This window comes from Marmota flaviventris, chromosome 18 (assembly GCF_047511675.1).
Source record: "Marmota flaviventris isolate mMarFla1 chromosome 18, mMarFla1.hap1, whole genome shotgun sequence".
Lineage (NCBI taxonomy): Eukaryota > Metazoa > Chordata > Mammalia > Rodentia > Sciuridae > Marmota > Marmota flaviventris.
In genome coordinates this window covers 13,788,055-13,811,337 of record NC_092515.1, presented here as the reverse complement: position 1 = coordinate 13,811,337, position 23,283 = coordinate 13,788,055, and the positions used below count along the sequence as shown (strand labels likewise).

Below are 23,283 nucleotides of genomic sequence, written 5' to 3'. Positions count from 1 at the left end.
CTTCACTGGAGGGTGCCCCCAGGAGGCCTGGTCTTTCCAACTCTCCAGCAGCACTGAGCATATCACAGGTCCACAAGCTGAGCAGAGGGCACAATCTGCAGCAAGACTGTTTCTATCAATGTCTGCAGTTCTGCATTATTTGCCATCCACCCAGCTGGCTGCGTTAGGGAGGGGTGGGTGGAAAAGCCAGCCCATTGCCCCTCGCCTTGCTCCCCAAAGGTAACAGCCATGGGCCCTAGGGAACACAGTGTGAAAACCACAGAAAAGGGAGGTGACCATTGGGCCTCTGCCAGTCGTAAGGCAGTGATTCCGCTCAAGGGGGAAGTGGGAGGCATGTGAAACTCCCTGCCCAGCTCAGTCAATGTACCCACCTCCAGGGAGAAGCCTGAGAACCTCTCATGGTGGAAGTCACCTTCTAACTAAAATTTGCCCAGGCTGCTCCAAACTCCTCTTCTGGCAGTCTACCAGGACCTGAGGGAGCTAGGCCCTGCCACCCCTAGCCCCTGACTCCCCTCATGGGCTCCGCCCAGTCACACAGGCCCCTGTGCGGTCCATTCCTGCACCTCACCCAGTCGTCCTCCCTTTGGACCTAACCACTGTGGGTGCCCCCACCTGGAAGGCTGTTCCTTCACTGATTCCACAGGACCACCTGCCTGTCTGATATCAGCTCCCAGGTCCTCCCTGCCACCATGTATAAGGGAGCTCCCCATAAGTCTCCATCATCTAATCTGAATTTGCTGCCTGGCATCTAAACTATTCCATGCTTAGTCACCTGTTTTACACTGTTCTCCCTCAGCTCCACGAGGTTAGGAATTTTGATGAGTGTACCCCCATATCCCCAGTACCTAATGCAAGGCCAGGCAGAGTAGAGGCTCAATAAATGGTGGTGGATGAATGAAATACTTTCCCAGCTCAAGGACCTCAGGATAAAATCCATACCTCTCACCTGGGTCCCACAGGCTCTTCCAGGACTCTCCCTACCAACTCCCACCCTTGGTGTCACTCTAGGAGCTATGGTGGAGAGCTAGGCATAGTGGCACAAGCCTATAATTTCAGTGATTTGGGAGGCAGAGGCAGGAGGATCACAAGTTTGAGGCCAGCCTCAGTAACTAGGTGAGACCCTGTCTCAAAATAGAAAATAAAAAGGGCTAGGATGTAGCTCAGTGGTTGAGTGCCCTGGGTTGAATTCCTAATGCTACCATTAAAAAAAGAAAGAAAGAAAAGCACGTGGAGAAGGGTAAGCACACAGCCTGACATCTAGAAAGATCTAGAATGTTTATCTAGGAAGGGCTCAGGGCAATAGCTATAGGTAAGAGAGAAGGGGCCTGGGAGCTGCGTTTGTCAGCTTTTACTTGATTGTATGCCCACCACACACCATTTCTGATCTGGAAAATGGAGATGCTGATGCTGGCCCCGCCCTCTTCCTAATGTTTTCTGACATGGTCCTGTGAACTAGCAAGGGCCTTCAATGACCTAGCAGGAATGATAAAAACTAGAACTGCTGGCATACCTGGGGGTGCATCTGTCTCTGTCATCTGTCCTAAGTAGAGAGAAGAGGAAGCAGTTACTGCAGGCTTACTGTTCTGCCCACAGAATCCTGGGACGCCGGAGGGGATGCAGGGTGCAGGGTGGGCAATGCAGGATGCCTCAGTCCTGCACATAGTAACACAGTCGAGGTCACCAACTGGGACATCCACAGATCCAGGTACCACAGTAGGCACTTCTCAGGGATTAACTCACCAAATCCTCACAACAGCCTGAGGTGGGGGTGGGGGCCTTTCTGAGTCCACTGCCTGGAGATGTGTGCTGTATCCTAGGAAACTGCCAAAAAGTGACACTGCCAGAACACACACCCATGCCCATGTCCCCACCATTCCTCTAACAGATCCCCAGTAGTTGTGTCACCACCTGCATAGTTCTCTTGCTGAATCCTGCTCCTAGCACACATCTGCCTGGGCTAAAAGAAGCCCTAGCTCAACTCCAGGAAGACACCAAGTTTCCCCAGAAATGCTGGACTCCATAAGCAGGAGTCTTCATGGCAATCCAGGCTTAGGAGAAAGGGAAAAAAAATGCCTAGGGCAGGGGCCAAGGGGACAGAGACCCACTTCAGCATGGAACCTGCTGAGCAATGATGTATGTGCAGTACCAGAGTATAACTACCTGGGGTTGCAACCACAGCCTGGCCTCCCAGGGTCTGGCAAGACCTGGGGGAAGGCAATTCCTCCTCCAAGCCTTCTACACACAACACACACAAACACCAAATAAAGCCCCAAGCCCAGTGCCAGGCAGGGTATCCACTCACAAAAGCCACTACCTGTGGGCATGGTGGCACACACCTGTAATTCCAGCTACCAGGAAGGCTGAGGCAGTAGGATTACAAGTTTGAAGCCAGGTGGAGGAGGAACTCTGTGAGACCCTGTCTCAAGTTAAAATTTTTTTTTTTTAAAAAAGGACTGGTGATGTAGTTCAGATATAGAGCACCCCTGGGTTCAATCCTCAGTATGGCCAAAAAAAAAAAACACCACTGCCCAGTTACCAATTACTCATTGACAAAAGGACCACTGTGGGGCAAACATGAGCCGAGAGTTTACATCCCAACTACACCATTTCCAGACCTTAGGGAAGTGGTTTCGCTTCACAGTGAGTGCCTCATTTCCTTGTCTGTAAAATGGGCATCACCCTACCTTATTCATAGAATTCTATAAAGTAGGTATAACAATAAATTTTGAAACTTAAATGAAGTCTCTTAAATAAAGTTGCGTGACCATATGTGCAAAACACCTGTCACATGTCCAGCATGGAGGCGAATGCTCAATAAACACTAATTATCCACTCATTCTGGAAATGGTGCCTCTCTGTACCTCAGTTTCCTCATCCAAAAGTGCCTGTCACTCTAGAACACTAGTGTTCAGCAAGTTAACCTACGTGAACTATCCTTAACATAACGTGGCACAGAGAATTCACTCATTTAATGTCAGGCATCAATTTCAGGTTATTTTTTTTTATTGCTGTTAACCCGATCCAGTGAACCCTCTAAAAGTTAGTAGGAGAAGACTAGAGGAACAAACCCTGAGTGTAGAATAACCCTAGAGAGCACTGCTTCACATGACTCCGGGATCTGTCTCTCCAGGAACCACGACCCATGGAGGCCAGTCAGCTTGGAAGCCACGGGCTATAGACCACAGGCAACCATCTGCCCCCTTGACCATTCATCAGCCCAGTCAGCAGGATCAATCAGGGACTTCAGCCAGTCCAACCTGAAATCCAGACCCAGGGCAAAGGTTATAGGGCAAGTCAAGGTCACAAGTTGGCCTAGGGAGCAGTGGCCACACACTTTTAGAGCTGTCTGCTCCAAACACCCATCCAGTGACTACAAAGAGAAACCAAATCTATGAAGGATCTGACTGTCCCAAACCTTTCAGAGCAGCATTTCTCCCTGAGCTCTGGGCCAGGGAACCCCCCATCCAGGTCCCCTTGGCCTATGCGGAGAGGAACAGCTGGGAAAACAGCTCTCAGCCTCACCGTGAGGCCAACTGTTATCACCGAACTGGTAGGGAGCGTAAACATGACTGGCAGCTGGGCTGGTAACCAGGAGACATAAACACCAAGGTGGTGCCAGGATGGAGGAGCTTGCAGTGGTGCCCACCAAGGATGAACTCAGGCAGGACGAACTCTGGCTGCTTCTCTGGGAAGGGAAGAGTGAATAAGATTGAAAAGGAGCCCAATCAGAGGTCCTAAGTGCTCCAGCCCAGGCCTCTGCTAAGCCCCAATTCGTCTTCAAATAAGAGAAAAAGAGTCTTAGAATCCTAAGGATCGAGATGTCCCCTGCTACCCTGCCCTAGGGGAGAGTGTCCCTCCAAACACTCCTTTCTCCCAAGTCTTAACAAGCAGGTCCTGGGGCAGCTCCTCAAATATAAGCCCAACACCCTCTCCCCTCCCTAATAAGGAACCTAAGGCTCAGAAAACTTACGTGATTTCTAAGACCTATTATCCCCACTCCCCGGAAGGAATAAATTTGCCAAAGGATGTCCCACACACCTTAAAAAGAAATAATCTGAGCAGATTCTGGAGTCCAGAGCAAACAACACCGTGGTTCAAAGGACCCCAGTAACCATCAGTTCTCCCCAAAATCATTAATAAAAGTTCAATCAAGAGTGAGTTCCACGTAAAAGCCCACCACTACACATTAAATACGGAAAGCAGAAGCTCCTTCTCACCACTCGGTATCACAGCTCTATCAAAATACACCCCTAAACACCCACCTGGCCCGTCCTGCCCCCTGTTCCTCGTCCCCTCTCCCTCCCTGATCCAGACGGCCCCACCACTGACACACTTGGTACAGGCCCCTCTCCAGAAGCCCCACTCCTCTAAATGCACTATAGGAACGGCTCTTAAGCCCCCAGATAACACAGTCCTCGACACTAGACCCCGTGAGCACCCTCAAGGGTTCGGTCCACTCCGGTTCGGCCCTCAGCCCCCTCAGGGGTTCGGCCCTCGCAGGCCTGGTGAGCTCCCCAGCCGCCACAGCTGCGCAGCTCGCCACCCCCGCCCCCAGCCCCTCTGGGCTAGTCCCCCCGCCCCCGCGCAGCCACCCCCACTCAGTTCCGGAAGGGGGGGTTCGAGGACTCGGTCCCCGCCCGGCGGGCAAGGGTGGTACGGCCCAGCGCGGCACCGCGGGGGGCCCGGACGCGACCATCGCGGGGGGGGGTGCGCTCGGGGACACGCGCTGGCGCACTCACCTGTCACCGGCGGCCGCCCAGCCTCTCCGGCAGGGCTCTACCCGCGCCCATCGCCACGCTGCGCTAGCTACAGCTCCTTGTGTTTTCTGGCGGCGGCGGCGGCAGCGGCAGCGGCGATGCCTTCCCCGAGCCAGGCCCAACGGCTCGCGCGGCGCGGCCCCCCCGCCCCCTCCCCCCAGCCCCCGCCCCCTCCCCCCAGCCCCCGCTTGCCGCCCCCTCCCACCCCCTAGCCGGAAATACCGCCTTCTCCCGCCACAAACAGGAACTGACGTACAAAGAACGAGGGATGGCCTTGGACTGGGCCACGGCGCAAGCGCAGGGAAGGGAAAGAAGCCGGCCCACAGCCGGGCGCCTGCGCTCGTTGGGCAGTTTGGGTCTGTGTGGCTAAGAAAAGGGCCTGGCCTAAAGGAGAGGTAGGGCAGCGCAGGCGCCGTAGAACTCGGACGCCTGCTTTCTCTAGAGGCCAGCCACAGAAAAAATTTCCCGGCAGCCCCCGGTCCTTATTTACATACGCTTTGATCTGCTCCGCTCTCGCCTGTACTCCTAGTTCCGAGGCTCTTAAAGAGCCCAGGAGCCGAAGTTGGAAGGTTCTTTTTCAGCGTGCCAGTCATGGTTGAGCTCAGGCTCTGAAGCTACACAACCCCAAAATTTGAGTTTCCTCTTTTTCAGTGACTGTGGGCAGACGGTTTTCTGTGCCTCAGTTTCCACATCTGCAAAATGGAAACAATCACAGTAGCATCAGTGGGCTGTTGAACTACTTTAAGTAAACAGAACGATTTTTATCAATATGACAATCTCTCATTCCAAAATCTATATCCAAATAAATATGGGCTGTATATCTTTTTTTGTGGATCAACTTGGGCCCACAAAAGTCTTAAAATCGCCCTGCTAGAAAAGAGATTTAAACGGATCGCGGCCCCATGTATTTGCTAGTGTACCAGACAATTGAAAGACCTCTGGCTCCCAGTCCCTTCTCATCGTTTGGGAGAGGATTGCTACCTTCTGAATTTGGGTTTCACCCTGCCAAAAAGCTTGGCAAGTATGCACCGGTGAGCGAGAAAAATGGCTCCAAGCTCTATCCTGGGTCCACCTCTGTGACAGGGTCTCAGGCAAGTCTCACCCAGGGCTAGGCTTTAGTTTCTCCAAAGGTCAACTAATACTGGTACTAGCTCTTAGTTAAGGAATTTCCAACTTGGAATTCACTTGCTCCTCTGTATTCCTCTATTCCTCTTTTCCTTTTCTTTTTTTTTCCACCAGGGATTTAACCCAAGGGCACTTAACCACTGGGCCCACATCCCCAGCCCTTTTATTTTTTGAGACAGGGTCTCACTAGGTTGCTTACAGACTCACTATGTTGCTGAGGCTGGGTATGAACCTGCAATCCTCCTGCCTCAGCCTCCCTAGCTGCTGGGATTACAGGCATGTACCATCACGCCCAGCTGTGTTCCTAATTTCTGAACTTCCCTCCTCAGGGTTGATAATTCTCACCAATGCCTCTGAGATCTCTCACCATTTGGGTATATTACTGTCTGGTGACAAGTCTGTCTCACAACACAGGGAGCCCCCACGAGAGGAGAGACCAAGACTCTCAGTCATCACTGTGTACTCAGCACTGCCCCTGCAAGTCCTGCAGGGAGTGGGCTCTTAAGGAATATTTAAGAATTAGCTCTGGGGCTGGGGTTGTGGCTCAGCGGTAGAGCGCTTGCCTAGCACGTGCAGGGCCCTAGATTCAATCCTCAGCACCACAAAAAATGAATAAATAAAGGTATTGTGTCCAACTACAACTAAAATAAATAAATAAATAAATAAGAATTAGCCTACTCTAGACCAGTTACTGTGGCCTACCCTCTTCATTCTCATCAGTGCCAAATAATTCACAGCCCACCGTTTCCCTCCCTCTGAGTCTCCCTGGGCTAACCCTTTTAGGGCACCTGGTGAATTACAACACACTAAGACCTCACTGAAACCTTCCATGTGCTTATGTATAAACTCTTTGGGGAAACCTGTCATCAAGGACAATGGCTTTCAAACTGTTTATTTGAAGACCTATTACATCCATGTGTAGATTTTCAGAATAATGAAACTAGAATATCACCAAATGTATTTACCCTCATGTATGGTACACTCTAATATTTAATATTCTTTTAATTTTTTCAATATTGAGACCTTGCTGAACTTATTTTATGAGCCACTAATGGGTTTGAACCTTTCTATTTGAAGATGGGCAGGTTCTAGTCACATCTTTCCTGTGTTCTTGTCAAAATAACTTTCCTTTTCTGGACTTTGCCTTTCCTTATTGGAAAATAGTATTAATGGCATTTATTTAGCATTTATTATGGCCAGGTTCTGTGTCTAATACACTCCTACTGATGCTACCCTGTTGCTATCTACACAGTAATCTTGAGGATGAAGTGCAATGGTTAAAGGGTTAGCTCAAGTTCCCAGGACAATTTAGGGATAGAGATAGAGACTCAGACTGTCAGATACCAGAGCCTGTGCTTTTAAGTCACATCATGCTGGAAAACAGAAAGTACAGGCCCTACTTCTTGGGCCCACAAAAGTCTTACTACTTCTGGGCCCTCTTCTGCTTCAGCAAACCACCTAATTATTGTTTGAGGGCCTCAGTCTTTCGATTTCAACATCAAGGGTGATGGAAGAGAAAATTCCCTAAAACCCAAATTTGTTCTTTTCCCTCTAATCTAGTCTATGAACTCCTGCCCATAACTATAAACATGGGTTGCACATACATTATTTGGGGGGTGGGGGTGAGATTTCAGATGAAATCTTGATTAACAACAAAAAAGATTAAGGATCCTTCCCTGAGGGATAAGGAGGGTATTTTCTCAAAGCCTCCTACTGTCCCAGGAGAGAAGAGATCAGGCCCCAGAGCCTGTTTCAATCCTTGCCACAGAAAACAGTTTCCCAATGGTGACTGGACAAGCTGCATGGATCAGCCACAAAGAACCTCTTAGCACTCCATCCCTGTGAGGTCTAGGAGTCAAAGCCTGGCAGTGATGGAGGATGCCATTAGGAGAGAACCTTCCCTTCCCTTCTACGTGGGCAATCAAGAGATACAACCAGGAGGAATGAGAATCCCCCCCTTTCTCACCCTAGTAAAGCGTTTGGGGGTTGCAGGGAGCAAGTCCACAGCGTTGATTACATTATTGAGTCTGGAACTTTTCATTTTAATCTAAAGTATTTTAAAGAGGTCCCCATGTTATAAAGAATCATTGAAACAATATCTTCAAATCCCCAGCCAGAAGTCACTAAGCTCCCCCAGTGCTACTGTATTGGGAAGATCTTTTTAGAGTAATGTTATGTGTTTGGCAGAAGTACAGATAAGCCTCAGGGATTATGTTGGTTCCAATTTCCTCGTTTATAAAATGTTTCAAACTCTTTCAAAATTGTTAATAGAAGACACCATCACATTTCTTGTTTTCTTTTTTTGTATGGGGTATTTAACCCAGGAGGATTTTACCACTGTGCTCCATCCCTCAGCCCTTTTTGAGACAGGATCTCACTAAGTTGCTTAGGGCCTCACTTAGTTGAGGAAGCTGGCATTGAACTTGTGATCCTCTGTCTTAGCCTCCCGAGTCACTGAGATTCAGGCATGCATATAATGCCTGGTTTTACACACTCCATCTTGTCATACATCAGAGATTCCCAGTTTAAGCAGCTGTGCTAGGTTGATGCACTTTAGTGCAGACTTTTGGGAGGAAGTTTTCTCAACTATCATTAAGACTGAACACCTTACCAACGTGCTTCAGAGACACAGATGGCTTCCCATCCATGTGAATAAGAATCAAAGATTTTACCATGGCCTCAGGGCCCTATACAGGCTGCCCCTGCATGTTTTTTAACATCACCTCAAACTACTCCTGCCTGGACCCATGTTGCAGACACACTCACCTCCCCTGGTTCCTGCAGAAAGACAAGCTTGAGCACAGATTGGTCCCTGTGCCTGAACTCTTCATTGTCCCCAGCCCCATCCTGATCCTTACATGATTGGCTCCTTACCTTTCACGACTCAGTCCAAATTTCACCTCTTAACCTTAGCTCGGTACCCCAAATCTGAAACAGCCTTGCTGTTACTATCTTGTTAGCATGTTTGAATCCCCTGTACAGATGTAACCCTAAAAGATACTTTGTTCATTTTGTAGCTTTCTTTTCACAAACCACTATACAAATATGCCTGTAAGGGTGAAGGCCTTGTCTTGAGCATCACTATCATCCCAGTCCACAGTACAATGCCTGGCACAGAGTCAGGACACAGGGATCAAAATATAGTTTTTGACTGAATATGGTTTTAATAAGGTTAAAGCTCTGTACTGGTATAATTTTTATTATACATCTGAACTGGTAAACTCCTGAAGAATTGAAATGAACAGTAAAGTATCTTCCCAGCCTTTATTGAAGAATTTCCATGTATCAGGCACAGTATTAGGAACTATATCCACATTTTTACTTTTTTTCTTTCTTTTTATTTATTTATTTATGTTTGGTATTGGGATTGAACCCAGAGGTGCTTAACCACTAAGCCACTTCCCAAGCCCTTTTTAATATTTTATTTAGAGACAGAGTCTCCCCAAGTTGCTTAGGGCCTTCCTAAATTGCTAAGGCTGGCCTCAAACTTGAGATCCTCCTGCTTCAGCCTCCCAAGTCACTGGGATTATAGGCATGCACCACCAAATTCAGCTCCACAACATCTTTACATGTTCTTTAGGCAGAAGTCTCTAAGGCTGATTTTGCAGAAGTAAACATAGACCCAGAGAGGGGCAATCCCCTGCTAAAGATCACACAGCCAGAATGTTGTGGCTCCCAGATTATCTTCAAAGATATCTCAGATAAAGCCCAACCTTCTACCTGCAGCACAGGACTCCTTTATGTGGGTCCAGATTTGAGATACAGCAAAGTCTCCTTTGTGTTAAGCTAAAGTAGGTAATTTTAAAACAGTGAAATACCTAAAAGTCTACCCTATTATGAAAAATTAAAATATCAACCATTTTTTTTTTCATATAATGTCATCAAGAAGGGAAGCTGGATGCTGTGGCACTTGCCTCTAATCCTAGGTTCTTGGGAAATTGAGGCAGGAAAATCTTGAGTTCAAGGCCAGCCTGGATAACTTTGCAAGAGCCTGCTTTATAATGAAATAAACAGGGCTGGGATATAGTTCAATGTACAACACCCCAGGGTTCTATCCCCAGTACTTCAAAAACAAAGAAAATAATTTCTCAGATACTGGAATGATTTATTAACTCTATTCACACTACTGCCACAAGATGGCACCACACAAGCTGGCCATCCCTGCTTGAAGGTATCAAGACTGATTTTTTTAAATATATGTATTTACTTTTTGGGTTGTAGTTGGACACATTATCTTTATTGATTTTATGTGGTGCTGAGGACTGAACCAAGGTCCTTGCACATACTCAGCGTGTACTCTACCACTGAGCCACATTCCCAGCCCCTAGGTGTCAAGACTTTCTAGAGCAATTGTGGGGACCCTGGTCCCCTCCCTGTTACTTCAACATTCATTGTACAAAAGGAAGTTCTTATATGACACCTAAATGCAACATCTGATTCTAAACTGCATTCTAAGTCGGAGGGGGAATAACAATAAGGAACATTCTTCAGACGGATGATGAAATTGGAACAATAAATATGAATTTGAGTACCGTTTCTCTGTTAAATTTATTTTTCTTTTTGTTCTGTTTTGTTTGTGATGTTAGGGATGGAGCCCAGAGCCTCCACCATGCTAGCTAGGTGAGTGCTCTACCATCGAGCTACCTCCGCAGCCCAATTTCTTGATTTTGATAGCTGTGCTGTGCTTATGAAAGAGAATGTTCTTGGACTGGGGGTGCTCAGTGGTAGAGCACTTGCCTAGAATGTGCATAAGCTCTGGGTTTTTTCCCTAAACGCCCCCCAAAAAAGAGGATGATCAAGGTAAAGGGAGCATGATGTTCTCTGACTTAACTCTCAAATGTTTCAAATCAGGACTTGCATACATATGTAATTGTTTCCTTATGCAGGGGAGAATTGCCAACAGTTAAGACAAGCAGCGCAAATTGTAAACAACTAACCAATCAGGGTATAGATTTGTTACTTTTCTTTTTTTCTCTTTATTGGTACTCCAGATTTAACCCAAGGGCTCTTAGCCACTGAGCCACATCCCCAGCCCTTTTTGGTTTTCATTTAGAGACCGGGACTCACTAAGTTGCTTAGGGCCTTGCTACGTTGCTGAGGCTGGCCTTAGACTTGCCCTCCTTCTATCTCGGCCTCCTGAGTCCCTGAGATCACAGGTGGGCACCACCACGCCTGGCTTGTTCCTGCCTCTTTTCTAAACATTTACAATTATATTAAAATAAAAAAGCTCTCTCTTTTTTTTAACAGCCTATAAGAATGTCATTAAAGGGTTCTTTAAATGGTGGTGCCAATGCCAGTGCCGAAAACCATCAATTTCAGAGATAAAGCTAGATAGCTCTATGTGCCTGGCACAGCTTTAAGCCCTTCACACTAATGGATTCATTCGATTCTCATAACCATTCCATGGGGGAGGTGCTATTATTAATCCTCCCATTTTAGTGCAGAAGAAATTGAAACAGAGAGGTTGAATAATTTGTTCAAGATCACACAGTTGTAGAGCTTAGGTTCTTAATAATAATACACTGTCCAGAAGGCCAATCAAGGCAGATGCAGGCTTCAGAAGGGTGAGGCGGAGGATCACAAGTTCTAGGCTGTGGCAAGATCCTATCTCAGGGAAGGGGGGGAAAAAGAGATAAGAAAGCTGGGGATGTAGTTCAGTAGTAGGGTGCCCCTGGGTTCAATCCCCAGTACCCCCCACAAAAAAAAAAAAAAGCCAAACAAGGGGCTCAGTGGTATGTGGGCTTAGCACATGTGGGCCCTAGGTTCAATCTGCAGCACTAAAAAATAAAAATTAAAAGGTAAAGAAGACCAAATAGTTGCCAGAAAATGTGATACTGGGGCTATTGATAACCACAGTACAAAATATAAAGGGATAGAGAAGGCAGCTGTAGGGGAAAACTTTGCTAAAACAAATGTAGGTTGATGTGTTCTGAATCTCCTGCCTCAAATGCACATTTAATCCATATTGTTTAACCAAAATAAAACAGCAGGAAAAATAAAATAGGGAGATAAGGTGGCTGCTGAGTATAATGTGATTGAGCCCATTAACCATTATTATGGAGGAAAAATCAGAATGTTCCTCAAACAAATCTGGTTATTATCAATGTCCACTTTTAAATACACAAATGGCATAGATTCAAACTTATTTTTAATAAGTACTTTTTAGTTGTAGTTGGATACAATACCTTTATTTTATTTATTTATTTTTATATGGTGCTGAGGATTGAACCCAGGGCCTCTCATGTGCTAGGCCACCACAGTTGAGCCACAACCTCAGCCCCATAAATTCAAACTTATAAAGCATAGGTACACTTCCCTTTGACCTTTACAATTTTACCCCTGGGCATTTACCCTATGGGTATGTTCACACATGAACAAAATATAGCGTGCATAAGAGGCACTGTCTCTAATAGCAAAGCATGAGGAAACCAACCATCTAAGTGTCCACAGTATAATGACAGTTAAACACACCATAGTGCGTCCACTTGAGGGAATACTATGCAGTTATTTTAAAAGGAAGTTTTTTTCCAATAAGCATACTAAAAGGCATTTAATAACATTTAACAGTATTAGCCATCAGGGAAATAAATGCATATCAAAACCACAATAATAAGCTACCACTTTGTACCAGGATAACTATAATAAAAAATTCATCCGGTCACAGTGGCACACGCCTGTAATCCCAGCATCTTGGGATGCTGAAACAGGAAGAGCAGAAGTTCAAGGCCAGCCTCAGCAATTTAGTGAGGCCCTTAGCAACCTATTGAGAACCTGTCTCCAAATAAAAAGTGCTGGAGATGTGGCTGAGTGGTTAAGCACTCCTGGGTTCAATCCCTGGGAAGGAAGGAAGAAAGAAAGAAAATGAAGGGAAGGGAGAGGAAGGAAGGAGGGAGGGAGGGAGACAGGGAGGAAGGAAGGAGCTCACTGGTAAAGCACCTCTGCATTAGATCCCCAGTATCCCCCAAAAAAGTTCACTAGGGATAGAACTTAGCATGTTAGCATGTGCTTAACATGCTTGAGACCTGGGTTGGATCCCCAGCACCACAAAAACGAAACAAAAAAACTTAAGTAATAATAAATATTGGCAAGAATGTAGAGAAATTGGAACCCTCATATACTCCTGATAGAAAGGTTAAAATGGTCTAGATTCCCTCAAATGGTTAAAAACAGAATTACCAATGAACCAAGAATTCCAATCCTGATATCTGGCCAAAAGAATTAAAATAGGAGCTGGGAATGTAATTCAGTGGGAGAGTACTTACCTATCATGAGCAAAACTCTGGGTTCCATCCCCAGAAACCACCCCCCCAACACACACACACTCAAATTGAAAACACATCCAAGATAGAGCTGGGCACAGTGGCACACATCTGTAATCCCAAAGTTTAGGAAGCCGAAGCAGGAGGATCGCAAGTTCAAAGCCAGCTTCAGCAATTTAGTGAGGTCCTAAGCAACTCAGTCAGACCCTGTCTCTAAATAAAATATAAAAAAGGTCTGGGGATGTGGCTCAGTGGCTAAGCACCCTGGGTTCAATCCCTGTACCAAAAAAAAAAGGTCCAAGATAGGATGGATGGCACATGCCTAGAATCCAGGAACTTGGGAGTCTGAAACAGGAGATCACAAGTTCAAGGCCAGCCTCAGCAACTTAGGGAGACTCTGTCTCACAATAAAAACTAAAAAAGGCCGAGGATATAGCTTAGTGGTAAAGCACCCCTGGATTAAATCACCAGTACCACAAGAAAAGAAAAAAGTACAACTCACACATGAATACTTATAGTAGGGGCATTGTTCATAATAGCCCCAAAGTGTAACAACCCAAACTGATGAATGGGTAAAAAAAATGGTGATATACATTCCATACAATGGAATATTATTCAGCCATATAAAGGAATACATGCTAAAACCTGAATGAACATTGAAAACATGCTACATGAAAAAAAAAAAAAAAACATGCACAAAAGGCCATATATGGTACAATTCATTTATATATGTCCAGAATAGGCAACTCTATAGAGATGAAAAACAGATTAATGATTGCTGAGGGGCGGGGGAGGGGCAAAGATGGAAGACTTGGGGAACGGTGTTTAGTGGGTGTAGGATTTTTGGGGGGAGGATAATGAAATGTCCTAAAATTGGTGATGGCTGCCCAGCTCTGAATAACTAAAAGCCAGTGAATTGTGCACTTTAAATAGGTGAATTGTCTGGCTTGAAGATTATATGTCAATATAGTGTTTAAAGGGAAGCTCTTTACATACTGTTATGATCTCTAAAATATATTAAGTGAAAAAAAAGTAAAACACAAACAATTATTTATGCAACTGAGTGGGAAAATACAGCTGTTTGTATAGGTCAGGATATTTCTGGAACGCACAGAAAGCTCCAGTAATAGAAATTGGTTCTAGAGAGGGAAACTGGAGAAATGAGGGACCCAGAGTAAGAGAGGGAATTGCTAGTTTTTAATTAAGAGAGATTTAGAAAAGCATAAAGAATAACACAATGTATACCCACGTGCCCTCCACCTGCCTGTATTTTTTTATTGTACTGGGTGTGAACTGAGGAGTGCTTTAACCACTGAGCCAAATCCTTAGACCTTTTTTTTTTTTTTTAAAGTTATTTCTTTTTCTTTTTTAATTTATTTTTTAGACCATAAGTTTAAGATCAGGCTCAGCAACTTAGCAAACTCTTGTCTCAAAATAAAAAATAAATAAAATATCTTTATTTTATTTATTTATTTTTTTATGTGGTGCTGAGGATCGAACCCAGGGCCTTGCACTTGCTAGGTGAGCGCTCTGCCGCTGAGCCACAACCCCAGCCCCTAGACCTTTTTGTTTTCTTTAATTTTGAGACAGGGTATCGCTAAATTCTGAGAGTCTCACTAAATTGCTGGTCTCAAACTTGCAATCCTCCTGACTCACCCAAGTTTCTGGGATTACATGTGTGTGCCACCAGGCCCAGCCCTCACCACCTGCCTTTAAAGGTCATTACTAGTTGGGTGCTGGAGGTAATACCTGAATTCAGGAGCCCGAATCAAAGGATCATAAGTTTAAGATCAGGCTCAGCAACTTAGCAAACTCTTGTCTCAAAATAAAAATAAAAAGGGCTGTGAATGTAGCTCGACAGTAGAACACTTACCCAGCATGAGTGAAGCCAGTTCAATATCCAGCAACACAGACACACACACAAAATGTATACTGTTGTTCAATCTCCATGTGTCCCTCTCCAATCACATGCCAGCTACCCCTGGAGGGAACTATTGTCCTACATTTGGGGTTTATCTTTCCCATGCATTTTATATATTTACTATACTTTAAGTATCCCTAATCAATACTGCATGTTAAACTATACATATTTTTTTACAATTGTTTTTTTCACGTAATATTTCGACTCATTCATATTGATACGTGCAATGTTAGTTTGTTTTCTTTGCTGTATAATATTCTATTCGGTATATAATATATCCAACATTGATGCCTAATTTTCCAAGATGGCCATAATGCAATTTCTCATCCCACATGCTCTTATTACTGATGCTCCTCTCACTGAGTGGTAAAGTCTATGATCCCTCCTGTGAATTTGAGTGGGCCAGTCACTGTGGCAAAAGTAGAGCAATGCAACTTTCAACGCCACATTAGAAGAGACAATAGTTTCCTCTGGTTCTTGAGAAGCTCCCTCTTGGAATCTAGCTGCCACGTTATAAGGAAGCCCAGGCCATATGGAGAAGCCATGCATAGGCATTCTGGTCAATGGCACACACTGAGGTCCCAGCTTAGTACTAGCACTGGTTATCACCAAATATGTGAAGAATCTTTAAGAGGACACCAGCCCCAGCTAACATCTTTCTGCAAACACTTGAGAGACAGTAAGTGACAACAGCCTAATTGAACCCAGTAAACCCCCATCACCATAAAAAATTTTTTTAAAAATGATTGTTGATTTAGGCAACTAAGATTTGAGGTGATTCGTTAGGCATTGGACAACTGGACTCTGTCACATTCTGTCCTTTCTCCAGTTGATGGATATTTAGGTTGTTTGCAAGTTTATGCTACTACAAATAGTACTTCTATAAATACTTTTATACATGTCTTTGTGTGTATGTGGAAGTTTTTCCAGGGTACATTCCTAGGAGAAAAATTGCTGGGTTGGAAAGGAGAGTATGTCAACCTCAACTTTTCATAGCCCATCAAATTATTTCCAAAGTGGTTGGCACAAAGTTATGTCCCGTCAGCAGTATATATACTCTCGTTATCCAAATCTTCCCTGACACTTGAGACTTAGATTTTTGCCAGTCTACTGAGCACAGGATGGACTTATTGTGTATCTTTCCCCCCCCCCCTCAGTACTGAGGATTGAATCCAAGGATGTTCAACCATTGAGTTAGTTACATTCCCAGCTTTTTTTTTTTTTTTAAACAGAGTCTCATTAGGGGGCTGGAGATGTGGCTCAAGCGGTAGCACGCTCGCCTGGCATGCGTGCGGCCCGGGTTCGATCCTTAGCACCACATACAAACAAAGATGTTATGTCCACCGAAAACTAAAAAATAAATATTAAAAAAAAAATTCTCTCTCTCTCTTTCTCTCTCAAAAAAAAAAAAAAAAAAAAACAGGGTCTCATTAAGTTGCTGAGACTGGCCTTGAACTTGCAATCCCCCTGCTCAGCCTCCTAAATTGCTGGGATTACAGGTGTGCACCACTATGTCCAGCACTGTGTATCCTTTTGAACCTTTGAATTGTGTACTGTTTGCATGAATTAATTCAAGATAAGTACTTCAATGTATGTGAATAAGTGCTTTTCTGTTTTAAACATGTGGTACATATTTGGGTTCCATATTAAGATTTCATTTTTTAAAAAAAGAAGATATGCTAGTAGCAAAAACTATATTTCACAACTAGACATTTGTGTGTCTCTCTCTCTCTCTCTCTGGTGCTGGGGACAAAACCCAGGGCCTCATGCATGTTAACCATGCACTTTATTACGGAGCAACACCCCCAGCCCAAATATCTTAGTTTCTAATACTGTTCAGCAATAAAAGCAATTGGGCTCCTTGAAGACAGGGCCAACTCTAGGACCAGGGCAGGAAACACACAAGATGAACTGTAATCCCAGAGGCTCAGGAAGCTGGGGCAGGAGGGTTGGAGTTCAGGGACAGATTCAGAAACTTAGGGAGGCCCTGTCTCAAAATAAAAAATAAAGCAGGTAGAAGTACGTCAAGTCAAAGAGACACAATAGCCAACTGAAAGAGCTCCGATGGCCAAGCCCAGAATAATGAAAGAAGGAAAAAAAGTCACATAGGTTTATAACTTAGAGTAAAATAAATATCCATGAGTCTGGATAAATAAATATAGCCAGGCATGGTGGCATATGCCCATAATCCCAGAGACTTGGGATGCCAGGGAGGAGGATAACAAGTTGAGGCCAGCCTTGACAATTGGGCGAGACCTTACCTCAAAATCAAACAAAACAGAAGCTGGGAATGTAGTTCAGTGGTACAGTGTCCCCACTTAATTTAATTAATTAACAATGCTTGGTTGATTTTTTTTGGGGGGGTGTGGTATTGGGGATTTATTTATCACAGAGTTACATCTCCAGCCCTTTAATTTTTATTTTGAGGTAAGGATCTCTTTACGTTGCTGAGGCTGGCCTCAAGCTTACCATCCTCCTGCCTCAGCCTCCAGAGTCACTAGGATTATGGGTATGCACCACCAGCTCAGTTAAAAAATAATTCATTAAAAGTGGCACATACCTGTAATCCCAGCAGCTCCAGAGGCTGAGGCAGGAGGATTACAAATTCAAAACCAGCCTCAGCAAAAGCCAGGTGCTAAGTAACTCAGTGAGCTCCTGTCTCTAAATAAAATACAAAATAGAGCTGAGGATGTGGCTGAGTGGTCAAGTGTCCCAGTACCAAATAATAATAATAAAATAAAATAAATTTTTGAATAAGTTAATAAATCAGAAGTGACGGATCATGTAGAATTCCAAATAATTTACGTAGGTACTTTGCCCTCAAAAAGGACAGCGCAGGGCTGGAGTTGTGCCTCAGAGGTAGAGTGCTTGCCTGGCATATGTGAGGCACTGCGTTCAATCCTCAGCACCACATAATAATAAATAAATAAAATAAGGTATTTTTAGGAAAAAAAGGAGAGTGCAACACCTCCCCCAGCTCCTTAAATGTGGACTGCACTGAGTGATTTCCTTGAAAAAAAGCACAAGATGTAAAGGGAAAAAGAAAAGTAACTTTACAAAGTGAGGAACTTGACAAATATAATCACAACTTACATAAACAATACTAACTTGGGTGGGAGTGTGAAGGCTTGATATGATAGTGAAGTGGCACTAGATGGTTAAGGTCTTCTGAAAAGCTCCTGACCTCAGTCTGATCTTGAAAACACATCAGATAAGTTCCAATCAAGGGGCATCCTATAATAAACCTGACCAGCACTTTTCAAAACTATCAAGGTCATCACCCAAACCAAATAAAATCTGACAAACTGCCACTGCTAAGGGAAGCCTAAGGAGACATGCAACTTCTTATTTGATGACAATGTCACATTTGACAACATAAATGTAATATGGTATCCTGAATGGGATTCTGGAATATCATCTACTGTCATGTATAACTAATTAGAATACATAAAAGAAAAAAACTAAGGCCATCAGAATAAACTTTGGATTTTAGTTAATACTAATGCATCCATATGGGTACATTAATTATAACAAATACACCATGTCAAGGTACTATGTTAATAACTGGGAAAATTGGGGATGGGGCATATGGCAACTCTCTGTACTACCATTTCAATTCTTCTAGAACTCTAAAACTATTTTTAAAAACCCACTAACATCTATTACTAAAAAAAAAAAACATGAAAGAAAGGAAAGAAGGGATGGGGAAAAAGATGAAAAAAAAGTTTTGCTATCTCAAGTCTGTGAAGCTCTGGTTTGGAGTTCATAAAGCAAGTGAAGTTCAAGGTAGGGAAATACATCCTCTCCAGGACTCTCAGACCTTCCAAGGCAGATCAGTCTGTAGGAGCAGTGTTTACCAAACTAAGTCAGCTCAGGATCCCAAAGCAAGGGACAAGGTCACTGCAGCTCAACTTTTGGCTCATCTCAGGCACTGGAGGAAGGGATAGGGAGTGGCCTGTGCCCTGGCTGCCTGCCACAGGTTCTGCAAGTTCCTGTTTTCCTTTAGTATCCACTGATGTGAGCCACCAAAGGAGATGACAGGTCCAGAGGCGACCAAGACCACCGTCCAAACAGAATCATTCTGCTGGGCTGTCTCAGATCTGACCCTGGCCCTGGGCTCACTGCACTTGTCTCCTCACCTGCTCACCTGATGAGAACGGAAAGGCCCTGCATGGTGCTGCCCCTGGGATTCAACAAGTCCACCAACTTAACCAAATGCTTATTTAGTACTTCCTAGCGCAGAGGTGGTGGTCAGTGTTGGCTCTTGGTATCCCTTGACCCAATTTCTCAAGCAAGTCTCCAATTAGAAGAGTCCAACTTCTATTCATTTCCTTTTATCTTGATTTTTTTTTTTTTTTTTTTTTTTTTTGCAGTACTAGGGATTGAACCCAGGGGTGCTCTACCACTGAGCTCCATCCCCAGCCCTTTTGATTTTGTATTTTGAGACAGGGTCCCCACTAAGTTGCCAGGCTGGCCTTAAACTTGTGATCTTCCTGCCTCAGGCTCCCAAGTAGCTGGGTTATAGGTGTGCACTACTATGACCTGCTTTTCCATTCCTCCTCCTCCTCCTTTTTTTTTTTTTTTTTTTTTGTAGTTGTGGATGGACAGAATACCTTTGTTTATTTTTTTAATATGGTGCTAAGGCTCGAACCCAGTGCTTCACACATGCTAGGCAAGCACTCTGCGGTTGAGCTATAGTCCCACCTCCCTTTCATTCCTTTTTGAAATGGGGTGGTCATTATAAAAATATGCCAGCTGAAGAATACCAATAATCTTGGGGGAGAGCCTGGGTCAAATTTGCTATTGACCTACCATCAGTATTTGCACTTTAAAGATATCGCTGGAGCAGGGCACAGAGTTGCGGGCTTGTAATCCCAGCTACTCCAGAGGCTAAGGTAGAAGGATTGTAAATTCAAGGTCATCCAGGGCAATTTAACATGACGATCCGGTCTCAGATAAATTGGGTTGGCCTTGTACTTCAGGGATAAAGCACTTTCCTGGCACGCACAAGTCCTTTGGTTCAATCCTCCAAATCTTAAACATAACAAAACAAAACAAAAAAAAGCCAGGCTTGGTGGTGCACATCTATAATCCCAGCAGTTTAAGAGACTATGGCAGGAAGATTACAAGTTCAAGGCCAGCCTGGGCAACCTAGCAAGACCCTGTCTCAAAGTAAAAAATAAAAAGGTTTGGGGATGGAGCTCAGTGGTACAGTGCCTCTGGGTATAAGCACCAGTACCACAAAAAAAGAAAAAAATGATATCATTGGAGATCTTCAAATTCCCCTGAGAATTGATCCTACATGTGTGTCATTCATCATAGCACTACTAATGATAGCAAAAAATTGGAAACAATATGGATTTCCTCCTAAAAGGAACCAATTAAACAAATGAGGCTGTTAGTATGTATGTGTGTTTGCTTGTGTGTACGTCTTTTCCTCTGGTTTATGTATGTATCGTATATGTAAATTTGTGTGTGTGTGTCACATACGACTCTGTAATGTTCACACAAAAAAATTAGTAACCTTGGTGGCCTCTGGGGAAGGGATAGGGTGCTAGGAGACACGGGAAGACTCTTCATTCTTGTTCCTTTTCCATCTTGAACCATGTGAGTATATTATTTGTGTTCAAAAATGCTTAATAGAATCAAGAAAAGAATATCCAGCCCTGTGGGGCACAGCTGTTTGGGTTAATTTGGAGGAATCTCTGAGTCAAGTGAATGGGACATTGTAAGTCTGGAGAGGTTGAGAGCTAGAGAAGGCATCAGTTCTGGTCATTCTGAGGACAGTGGCAGGACAGGGCAGTGTCTTAGAGCTGTGGCATCTTAGAGCTACAAATCCTTCCTAGGACAAGTTGATGGGGTGTTGAGGACATGTTCACATAGATAACTGTAGTCTAAAACCACTGTTGGAGGACTGGGGTTATGGCTTAGTGGTAGAGCGCTTGCCTTGCATGTGTGAGGCGCTGGATTCAATCCTCAGCACCACATAAAAATAAATAAATAAAATAAACGTATCATGTCCACCCTCAACTAAAAAAATTATAAATAAATAAATGGAACCACTGTCCTAGGACCCTGCCCCCATCCCCAAAGGGTCATGTTTCAAATACAGAATGGAGGCAAGACAGGGTCAAGGTAAGGATCCTGGAGTCAGCTCCCTGAGGTCAACCCATCCAGGCACATGCCAGCTGGCTGAGGCCTTCAACAATATACTCCCCTCTGTGAGCCTCTATGAAAAGCAACAATGACAGAACTTACCTGTGGTGCAGGTAAGCCTTCTGTGGTAAGTGAGCTAGGTGTGTTTTTCTATCATTGTAGTTCCTATTACACATCAAGAAATGACAAGGACCGGGGGTGTAGCTCAGTGGTAAAGTGCTTGTCTTGCATGTTTGAGTCCACAGGTTCAATCCCCAATACCACAGAAGAAAACAAATTAAGTAAAATAAAGATATGAGGTCTAGTCTGATTATCACTGGCTCTCTTAGATATCCTCCAAACCCCTGCCCCCTCCTGGGTGACTCCTTTATCAGATCCTGTCCTCTCAATAGGAAAAGGTCCACCAATTCTCCTCCAGGGACCTCCCAATCTCTCTGCTCTTACCAGCTGGTATCACCGGGCCTTCGGCTTTGGCTCCAGCCTGCAACCTACCCATTGGGAACCCTAGCAGTGCCTCACTCTCAGCATGGTCAGAACAAAGCTCCCTGATCCCCAGCCTGTTCTCTCTCCTGCCTCCCTGTCTCTGCCAATGGCTATTCCCCAGCAGCTCAGGGGTAAAATCTGGGTGGGACGATGATTCTCTTCTTCCAATCAGCGTCTGCTGCTGTACTTCCAAAGCACACACCCTATATCCATGGTTTCTCTGCTCCCCCACTGCCACAGTATCAGGCAGGTCACTTTCGTTCCCTGCCTGGAAACCTCAGTGGCCTCCACCTCTGCCCTCCCAACAACGCACTCTCCTCACAGCAGCCAGTGCCACTGACTGTCATACACAGCAACTCAGTTCATCACTCCCCTGCTTCAAACCCTTCAAAACTCAGAGCCCTCAGCCCCATATCCACATTCCTCGCCCTACGTCCCAAAGCCCCAGAGCATCTGCTTCCTGTCTACCAGCCCCCATCTCATGGGAGACAGCTGCCCCTCACTGGCAGCCTCGTGGTCTTCTTCATGTTCCTTGACCCACCTCAAGGCCTTTGCCCCTGCTTGTCCCTGTGCTAGAATGTTCCTACTGAACTTCACAAAGCCACTTCTTGTATCCCAGTTCAGTCAACATGTCACCTCCTCTGAAAGGCTTTCTCATCCCATATACCTACAGTGGCCCTGGCCTCTTTCTCTTATCCCTCCAATTTTTTGGAGAGCACCATCCTGTAGCCACCTTCTCCCTCATTACAGAGGCTGACCATGCAGCCAGGACGCTGGCCAGCCCTGCCCACCTGCTAGAACAGGCGGGGGCTGCGCAGAGTGAGGGGGTGAACAACTGAATCAACAAAAACTAATTTCCTCACAAATGGAGCCCACAGTTTGAAGAGCCACCAACAGGCAGAGTGGCAGAAACAGGTGGAATTGTGGAGGAAGGGCAGAGTGGCAGAATAGTGGCAGCATGTTGGGGGAGGAATGAATGGTGACTGTGACCATTACTCCCTCTACTTGAGGCCCACATGTGTACAGGAGCTTGACCTTCAGTGACGGAGCCCAACCCTTGGCCGGCGCCCCTACCCCACACTAGGCTTGCAGTGAACACCCTTAGCTCACCCTGAAGGAGGGGAGAGAAACGGTTTGGAAGTCACAAAAATATATTAAATCAGCTGTTGTCTTCTCTCTCCAAACTGGCCTCCCTTCCCAATGCCTCTTGCCCACCACCCACCACAGACTTTTAGAGAAAAAGATGCCCAGGGCAGGAAAATGGAGGTGCCCCAGCAGTAGCCCAGGGCCTGGGAAGTCCCTCCAGCCTGGGCGTGGAGGGCAGCTAACAGTCTCTACAGGCTCGACGCCACCGTCGACGAGGGGGCCGCTGGGAGGCCGGAGGTGCAGGAGGGTCAGGCAGGACGCAGCGGACAGTCGGGCCTTGCCACGGGGACAGAAAACAGAAGAGAAATGAACAGAGTGAAGAGGAAGAAAGAGAGGAGTTACAGCAATGGGGAGGGGCAGAGGAGGGAGAAAGGCTGGGTGCCAGGAGAAGGGAGACCCCCGGGGGACACCCACTTTGAGCGTGGGCAGGGGAACA

General features: G+C 45.2%; 1 protein-coding gene across 1 annotated transcript in view; it reads right to left on the bottom strand.

Moving 5' to 3' along the window:
• Positions 1-4,872, bottom strand: part of Akt2 (AKT serine/threonine kinase 2) — a 49,892-nt gene extending 45,020 nt beyond the window's left edge. Inside the window, exon 1 of the mRNA XM_027941180.2 lies at positions 4,740-4,872. The gene's annotated coding sequence lies outside the window, so the exon portion shown is untranslated. The remainder of the gene's footprint in view (positions 1-4,739) is intronic.
• Positions 4,873-23,283: the final 18,411 nt, after the last annotated feature.